This window comes from Heterocephalus glaber, unplaced genomic scaffold, assembly GCF_053883595.1.
Source record: "Heterocephalus glaber isolate CG9 unplaced genomic scaffold, H.glaber_assembly_v1.0 deba00001608, whole genome shotgun sequence".
Lineage (NCBI taxonomy): Eukaryota > Metazoa > Chordata > Mammalia > Rodentia > Bathyergidae > Heterocephalus > Heterocephalus glaber.
The window spans coordinates 40,612,846-40,622,404 of record NW_028258379.1 but is presented as its reverse complement, the minus strand read 5'-3'; positions in this window follow the sequence as shown (position 1 = coordinate 40,622,404).

Sequence of the window (9,559 nt, the reverse complement as noted above, 5' to 3'; positions counted from 1 at the left end):
AGGTCTGGGCAGTGCCAGTCAGGGACGGGGCCTGTAACTGCCCTGCACCCCACAAGCCACATGCCAGGTGCCTGGGCCCACCCTATACCCACAAACCTTCCCTGCCTGTGGTTGTGCTGAGGCTGGGGCCTCAGTTGCAGGCCAGAGTGCAGCCAGATCTCAGGGGGTGTCTCCATGCACAAAGCCCCATGCTCCACACACCCGAGCCGTAATGAGAAGTTCCAGGGACCAAAAGGGACATAAAGCACCCACCAGCTGACCTCCCAACAAAGACAGGCTGAACGGAGCCTCTAATCCACATCCCTGTCTCTGGCAGGTGCCCAGGTCCCAGGCCAGGCTGGGCTTCGCTAAGAGCCCCTAATTGACAGGTCTGGGCCAGGGTGGGCTCCTGGGGCTCTCACGGGGCCCTGAGGCCCAGAGTGCAGGTCGGGGGTGGAGCAGGGGGACCCAGCAGGCCACTCTGGAGTGTGAAGTCTGGGGGCCTAGACTCCCACGCACCTGTGCCCCAGACTTCCAGGCCCGGCCTGTTGTTCCCGAAGTGAAGGTGGGTCACCTACACAGAGCCCCTGGAATGCGCGCAGGAGCTCTGGGATGGAGCTCTGCCAGCCCTTCCAGCGCAGGTGGCAGCAGGGGGGGTGGCATCCTGGCTGCCTGTGTCTGTGGACACAGAGGCTGCCGCCTCACACCCCTCCCAGAATTGCACCCCTGGCCCTGACACCCACGTGTCACCAGCCAAGATGGCACCAAAGCCCTTGTGTCCGACTCCACTTCAGGGGTAACACTAGAGGACAGGTTGTGGGACACTGAGAGAGAGGCCTGGTCTTGTGTCCCACTGCCCTTGCTCCAGCCCCCAGCGAGGCACCCCAGCATCCATTCCCCAGGGTCCTTCTCCCGCAGGCCATGGTGTCTCCGTAAGGGCTCTGTCTGTCCCTCCTCCTGATCCTCCTCACTGGCCTCTGCCCGGACACTGCTCTCCAGCCCCCTCTCCGGAGGCCACAGCCAGCACTAAACGGCAACTCCACCCTGCACATCCCGAGTTCCCTCACTCAGATCCACTGCTGGCCCCACTGTCCAGGTGAGGGTATCCTGGGGAACACAGGCCCCACGTTCCCAGAGCACAAACCCGGGCCCAGCTCCACCCATGGTGGCCACACTGGGGACCACGGCAAGGCTGACGAGGTCCCACCCGGATCACCCCAGGGCAGAGCCGCAGGGTCAACCTCCCTCACACACACAGGTGCACACGGCTGACCTTCGGAGTCAGGCACCCTGATTGCCAGGACACAGAAGGGACAGCACTGTCCGGCCGCTCGGGGCCAGCCTAGCCCTAGTGTGCCCTGCACCACCCCCTCCAGGGTCCCCACCCGGGGTGCTGCCCAGACACCCCAAGTCCCCACGTCCCCTGCTGGCCATGCTCCACACGAGACGCATCGGAGGTGACTGATGCTCTTGGGCAGCTGGAGGGAGGCCGGGCAGGGCAGGAGCCTAAACCTCACTGTGCCCATCCCTGACCCAGGCGCCCCACACAGTGAGACGAAGGCGACACGTTCCCTTCCCAGGCATAATTGATCCTCCATTAATGCTGCGACAACCTGAAAAATTAAATCTCTTTTAAGTTTAATCTGTCTCTAATAGTTAGCAGAAGAAGGGGGAAAGCCCTACACTGGCTTTGAATATTTAAACCTCCATATAAAAATTTTAAACCCTAGGCGCGTGGGTGCATTAAGGAAGCTCACGTTATCTTTAGGGAAGGAAGCTACTCCATGCACTCAGCTCCTGATGCAGATGTCCCGTTTTTATCTGTGGCTTACAGGCATTTCACAAATAGGATTAGGCAACCGTTTCGTGAAATGGAAACGAACAGGGTTTAATGGAAAAACCAGAAGAGAGTGCAAGGCCCATTTTCCTTTCATGACGCCTCTGGCCAGAAGATTCTCCTGAATCACCCGCAGGACGCCCTCCCCAGGACACCTGCCCCCGTAGCTATGACACAAGCCGGGGGAGCCCTGATAAGAGGGGCTGCGGCGAGGGGAGAGGGATCTGCCCTGATTACACAGCTGACGCCCCAGTAAAATCACTTACCGGCTTCGCTGGGGGCACAATGGCCAAGAACAGCTTAATCCCACCCGGAGGTCCTCCGGAGCCCCGGGGACCCCTCCAACCCTGCCCCCAAGCCCCGCTGGACACACTGGAGTCCCAGCTGGGACACGGAGGCTGCTGAGTGACCTGGGCTGCCCGGAGCCCTGGCCATAGCTGCAGTTTGGTTGCTCGGTCCCAACTCCGAGGCACCAAAGGAGAGGCAAACAGCCCCAGATCTGTCCTCACAGCGTCCCGGAGCACCAGCCTTGCTCCTAGACGCCTGTTCCCTGAGCCCCCGGGTCCACAGCCTCACACTCCCGGACTGGCCCCAGGTGACTTCCCCTCCACACCCCAGGGCAGGTCGTTGAATGCCTCCTCCAAGGGCCACTTCACTCTTCAGTGGCCCCAGGTCCACACGTGCCCAGGTGGCCCCAGCCCCTCCAGGCCTGGCCCTGACTCCTCCTGCCCAGCCGGCCCCCCAGCAGTGGCACTGGCTCCCCACCCCCACACCAGGCTCCCCGGCTTCCTGCTGCCTGCCTGCAGGCCACCTCGGCAGGGCTGTGCCGCTTCCTCCAGCCAGGCTTCCACATGAGCCCACTTGTCCCACCTGCACACGGCGCCAGTCACACTGGTCCCGTCCCCACGACTGCAGACTCTGGACCAGGGACGAAGGAGGTGCTGGGACCATGAGACCCAGATCTGGCCCAGGGCTGCCTTTGGGTGACCTGGTTTCCCTCCTGTGGCTTCTGTTTCCTGGCAGATCAACAGGAGGATCCATTAGGGTGGTCCTGGGCCCTCCCTGCTCATGCCTGTCCTCGCCTTTCACCTGCCTGCTGCCCTCCTGGCATGCGCCTGTGGTCACCCTGGAAGGCACAGCCATTCTCCTCTGCCTTCTCCACTGTCTCTGTCCCCAGCAGCTCCACGGGCACCTGGTGGCTGCAGATGCTGCCCGGTCTCATGCCAGGGGCCAAGCAGGCAGAGGAAAGGCCACTCTGGCAGTGACACACGTGCCCAGCAGGGAGGCGAGTGGAGGGCAGGGCCCCCTGCAGGGCTGGGCAAGGCAGTGGGCACCCAGCCAGGCCATGGCCACACAGGGACTCCTGGTCCTTCCAAAATCAGGGCCTCGAGGTCTGGTAGCTGTCTTGAGGTTGGAGGTCTCTCAGCTCTGCGACGGCGGTTGGCAGCCACAGCAGGACACAGCTCAGAGAGACAGTGCCTGGTGCTCACTGCCCATCCACCTTCTGGGAGACTGGGCTCCAGCCCTCTCCTAGGCCATGAGGAGGGCAGCCGCTCAGCCCCATGTGCCCTGTGGGACCTGGCACTAAGCCCAGGGAGGACAGAAATGTCTGCGAGCTCAGGAGAGTTCTCAGTGACGGAGAAGGGACAGACAGACTGAGGAGCTCAGCGGAGGGGGGGGCCCTGGCAGCCCCCAGGCCTGCAGCAACCTGGTCACCAGGCCGCCCTGCCTGGTGTCTCACCACCCTCCATGGGGAGGGAAGGTCAGCCCCAGGAAGGCAGCAGGACAGGCCTGGCACACGCTGCCCCCTCGCCAGCTGCCATCAGAGCGGTGGTGCTGAGGACTGGAGGACTGGTGCCCGGCACGTGCCCCCCACCCCGTGGCACCCTCCCTGGCAGTAGCCAGTTCCCCCTCTCAGTGCCAGAGCTCAGCTGGGCGAGACCTGACCACTTTGTTAGGAAGTAAGAAGTTTTGGAACTGTGCCCCACTGCTCTGCTGAAATAGAGCAGCAGACACCTACCTCTTAGGTTTGAGGTCCTGGCACTCAGCTTTCAGGGGTGGAAGGACAGGGCACCCTAGGATCCATCTGCTAATGATCCAGGGGGACAGCCAGGATCAAGGCGGTGGAGTCCCCACTGCAAATGCATGCCCAGGCCACACTCATCAGAGCCATACACGCCCCGGGACACCCCAGCCTCCTGTGCATCTTCCCATTGACTCGCTGCGCTGGTGGCCGATCGGGCAGGACAAGAAGCCATCCTGCTCCGGCTCAGCTCCAGGCCAAGCAGGATGGGGTCAGTGGTAGGGACTCTGGGCAGCAGGAAGCCACAGCGAGGATGTAACTCCCAGTCCCCAAGCTCTGCAGGCAGAGACGTGGCCACCGGGAGCCCCCGTCCCCTCCCTAGGCCTGATGGGTGCTGGCCTGGACAAGAGCTCCTGCCTGCCTGCGGCCCAGCTGCCTGCAGCTACTGCCCCGCTTTTGTGGAATTAGCCTTCTGCAAACGTTTCTCAGCACAAGAGGCTTATGATGTGAGAGGTCTCCAGCCTGCCCCACCCAGCCACCTGAGCCCCAGCCCCGCCGAGGGACCCCTGCTCTGCCCTGACACCTGGTCCTACAGCAGGGGGAGCCGGGCTCTGGCCACAAGCCACACCTTCTTCCCCCCGGGGGCCCAGTCCCCTGGTTCTGGTCCTGAGGTCAGAGCTCTCGGTGTCTGCAAACTCAGACGAGTTCTGGGAAAGATGTGGAGGCTGGGAAAGAGTGTGGCACCCACTGCCCCTAACTCCCGGGATCCCCAAAGTTCAGCCAGATGGCACCCTCACACAACGGCTCAGCCCCTCGCCCCCAGCAGGGGCCAGGGAGGATGCTCCCCCCGGAAGGTGGCCCAGCCCCCCCCACACCCTCCCAGGGGTCACCCTGGGCCCTGTCCCTTGGAGGCCGGAGGCCTGGCTGTGTTCCCAGCATAGCCTCAAAGCTCTTGGACCCCAAGGTCAAAGCTCTGTGACCCCAAGACCCCAGCTGGCCACCCCTGGCCCCCGCGGGTGTGGAGTGGGGGCAGCAGGCTCACTGTGGGCCTGACACCCCCGTCCTCTTGCAGGCTCGAGCCGTGTGAGGAGGCCAGGGCAAGGGGACGTCCCCAGAAGGGACGCTGCAGCCCTGCCTGGCCCAGCCAAGCTGGCCAAGACAACCTCATTACTAAAGCAATTAGGCTGAGGCTCAGACCAGAGTGGGTCGGCTCCAGGGCCAATCAACCCTAATTACCCCCACTGCAGCCCCAGCACTGCCCACCCCAGCCACTCCGGGGATGCACCGGGCTGCACAGGCCCCAAGGTGGCCCCAAGACCTGGCCTTGGCCTGGGCAGGCACACCCCTGTCTGTCTCGGGCTCACACTGCCTCTCTGGCAGCAGACAGGCCCTCAGCGACCAAGGCCCCTGGCAGAGGAGAGAGGAGGCGTCCCTGCAGGCCCAGCCTGCCTCCCAGCTCCTTCACCCTCATCCCCACCGTGGGCGCAGCCCCTCCTCCGAGTCACGCGACCCACCCACGGGGGCCAGGCCAGCCTCTCCTGGACACCCTGCCCCTGAGCGGTGGGGCCGCAACTTGCCCCAGCCCTGCCACCTGCTCCACCTGCCCCGGCCCTGCCCCTCTTTGCAGAGGTCCAGACACGGGGCCCAGGGCCAGGCCAGCACCGGGGCAAGTTGCAAGGACACTTGCGGTGAGGGCCAGGCACATACACAGGGCCACTGGGCCGGGTCTGGACTCCGGCAAGGCCAGCTGGAGTGGAGGTGAGGTGGGCACCAGAAGCGAATGTCCAGAGAGGCCCCAGCAGGACTGTCCTGCCCCAGCCTGCAGTGGTGGGCAGCCAACAGCAGAGGGGGTGTGTCCTCGAGGACTGCAGACTGTGGCAGTTGCCCCACCGGGAAGCTGCCAGTCAGCCTGTTAGTCCTCCACCGGGCTCTGGCTCCTCTTCTGCAGGCATGGGGCGGGGAGCAGCCCAACCTGGGCCAACCAGACACAGCCCGCTGTCCCCAGGGGGCAGGCAGATGAGGAGGCTGAATCTGCAAGAGGCCAGAGGGACCCGGGCACAAAGGCCGGGAAGAGGGTCGGGCTCAGTTCGGGCCATCTGGGGTGGGGTGGTGGCCCCCTCGCAGTGCATGTTGAAGTTGTTACCCCAGGACCTCAGAAGGTGACAGGGCCTTTAAAGAGGTGAAGTGAGGTCACTCGAGTGCCGATAATCCAAGTTGACTGGTGCCTAGAAGCAGAGAGCAGGACCTGGGCACGCCCAGAGGGCCGGCCCTTCGAGGACAGGGAGGAGACACTGTCTGCAGGAGAGGCTTCACCTCAGGGAAGCTGCTTCGGCTCCTTGATCTTGGACTTCCAGGCCTCCAGGACTGCAGACTTAAATCCCACTGTTCCCCCGCCCATCTGAGGTGCTCTAACTGGGCAACCTTGAGCACACTAAGGTGCTGACACCCAGAGGGGAGCCAAGGCCAGGCTGGCTGGCATGGGAACAGCCAGGGTGACAGCACTCAATGCTGCTCAATGCCCCTGGCCAGAGACCTCCTCCCCCTGCCCCCCTGCTGACCCACACTGTCCACCCTCCCTGGCTCCCCAAGCCCCCTGAGGGTGGCAGAGGTGGGGCTCCTGCAGGCCCTGCCCAGGCCTGCCCTGTGGGCCTAACCCCACAGGCCTGGGGGGCACCTGGGACACCTCTCCCTCCCTGCCCACCCCAAACTGGGCTTGTGCCAAGCACAGTCAATAAATTATTCAGTTTGCAAAATGCCATTATGTGCGAGTTTACTTAATTGAATAGAATAATTTATGGTAAAACCTGGGGAAAGGAAGATCGATGAGGAGCGGCCCAGAAGCATGATTGAGTGCGGGCGAAGGCAATTTGATTTTTATCCCTCATTATAATAATGTTAAGGGGAAGACAGCAACTTGGGTCAGAATCAATATTTGCAGAGTGGCTGGACCATGAATTTTAACTGGAGGTGGCGGGGAGGTGCCCGGCGCATCAATAATTAATGCTGCGTCTGCCGCCACAAGTAACGGCTGGGTTTGGGTACATTTGCCCGCTCCCCACAGATTCGATGGTGATCATAAAAGATAATTTAGGAGTCGGTCTGTTGACGATGCGTGTGCAACATGCCCAACATGATTCAGGAGGCAGTTGCACATCGGCTTCCTCACAAATCAGCAAAGACAGAAGGCAAGAGTGCCCATCTCCTTTCCTGCAGCCCCAGTGGCAGTAACAGAGCCAAGCCACCACACTAGGCCAGGTGCCAGGAGCCCTGACCATGCAGCCCCGTACCAGCCCCAGGGCAGGCGGCGGGCACCTCAAAGGCGGCAGGTCCCAAGTGTGAGAAGCACTCAGGCCACCTGCCAGCGGGGACCCTGGGTACGTCACCTCTCCACCCCTTCATCTGTGTGCTGCCCCTGCCCTGCGGTGTCTCTGAGAGCCAGGCCTCCAGGTCTGAGCAGAGCTGCTGCTTTCCTGGAGTTTCTTCATGTTCTACCCAGACCTCTGCCTGTCCCCGACCACAGCTGGGCAGCAAGCAGCCCGGCCTGAATCTTGCAGGCCAAAAGCAGCAGAGGAGTCAAGGTCCCCAGCGTACTGGCACAGCCTGAGTCCCCAGCACCCTGCACCCTGGCCCAGAGCCTTCCTGAGCTCTGGGCAGCTCTTCGTCCCCACACAGAGCGGGCTCCAGGGTCCTGCGGCTCTCTGACAGGGAATTCAGGACATGTTCCCATTTCTGAGATGAGGAAGCAGCAGGTCTTGGCACTGGGGTGTCAAAGCCAGCACGGATCTGCTGGATACCAGTCCCCACCCCACCCTCTGCAGACACGTTGGCTCCTGCAGTGCCCCCCACTCCGGAGCAGGGCCTCTGTGCCAGGCTCTGCAGCGGGGCAGGTGAGGCAGATACAGCCGCAGCCCTGGGGACCTGGCAAAAAGCCCAGGCGCAGACACCATTCAGGGCCTCTTGGGGACCAGCCTCCATTGGTGCCAAATGGAAATAGGCAGCCAGCTACTGGCCTTCCAGGGAGAGGGCTCTGGGTACAGGCTCCCTGGGTGACAGCAGGGGTGGCCCCCACTCGGACCTGTCCCCGTGGGTCAGCTTCTCATCACTCCTCTAGGCCCCTGGATCCCGAGGCCTCACCTGGGGTGGTAGAGAGGAGCCCTGTGTGCCAGGACTGCTCCCAGCTGATGGCCCCTGCCCTGCTTGGCACCTGGGCACTGATTCTGTGTCCCCAGCCCAGCCCTGAGTCCAGAATGCAGGAACCTCAACGTGGCTCAACTGCCATGGGGATGGGTGCATGGAGGGTATTTGTTGAATGGATGCATGAGGGCCAGGAGTGCAGCTCAGGGGACAGCACAGCTCTACACAAGGCCCTGGGTTCTGCCGCCTCTCGGAAAGGGAAGGAGTATGAGTGGGCAGAAAGGTGCATGGAGGCGGAGCAGCCTCTCCACCTCCCCTCACAGTGCTGGCACCAGCGAGAGCCGTGATCTGCCCTTTTTCAGCCTGGCCCTGGGTCCCAACCACTTGACAAGCTCCTGCACTGGGGTCGGGCACAGGACTCCGAGCCCTTCACAGCTTCCCTGTGAGCGTGTGGCAGCTTCCCTCCCAGGGGACGGCCCCCACACCATGCTCAGCCACTGCCACCTGTCACCACCATGGATGAGGGGCGCACACTGAGATGCCCAGAGGGAGACTGGGGGGAGGACCACCCCGGGCACCGTCTGGGGTGCCCATGACCCAGGGCCACCCTCCCTGTCCCTGCCATCCCTCTACCCCTGCCTGCCCGCATCCCAAACACAACCCCTAACCCAACTTGTTCTGTCCTCATCAGCCCCCTCCTCTGCTCCCTGGAGCTACTGCTGCAAAAGATGTCCCCTCGATTCCCAAGGAGAACACATCCAGTGCTCTTGGTTGCAAATTCCACATGGCCTAGAATCCACAGAGGGCTCCAGCCGCCCAGCAGATGTGCGTATCCACAGCCAACCCAACCCCACAGCTGCCATCCATGCATTTGCAAAGCCACGTCTTCCCTGCCAATAAAGTCATTGTCACCAACCATGATGTGTGATCCCCTGTTCAACAGTCTCTTCCCCTCTACAAATTTAATTCATCAACTGGAAACTCCTAGCCCTACAATCCCAATCCCACAGACTCTAGTTAGCTTTCCTATGGTGGCAGATATCAGGATGTGATCTGAGCCTGCGTTATTTAATGACAAATCTGTTTAGCAACTGGCTCAAAACAGCTTTGACAATGTAACAGCTTCATCCTGCCAGGCATAAGGAGTCAGCATCCAGTATAGTCTCTACTTTCACACCTGCTGGTCATGGGGAGGATGAGTAGATGGGTGGATGGATGGGCAGAGAGAGGAGCCCACCCTTCCAGAGGGAACAGGGCAGCTAGGGTTAACTGTGTTACTAGGCAGCTGTGGGCTAACCGGGTAACCGTGCTCTTGTAGAAAGCACCGGGCAGCCTTGACAGCTTCTGTAATCTGTCACCCAAGGAGCATAATGGACTCAGAAAGTCCTCCAGAACTCTGCGCTCCCCTCTCCACCGCTCTGCTTGTGTAAATCCTGCTTGCTGTACTCCCAGGAAACGCCGATGGAGTTAAGCCTCCTACATGTAAAGAGGTAGATAAGGAAGTGCAAGCTTCTATTCAGGGCTCTCGGGACTGACAGGAGTCACTCACTGAGCCGCCAGCATCATTAAAAGCCTCTTTTGCTCCT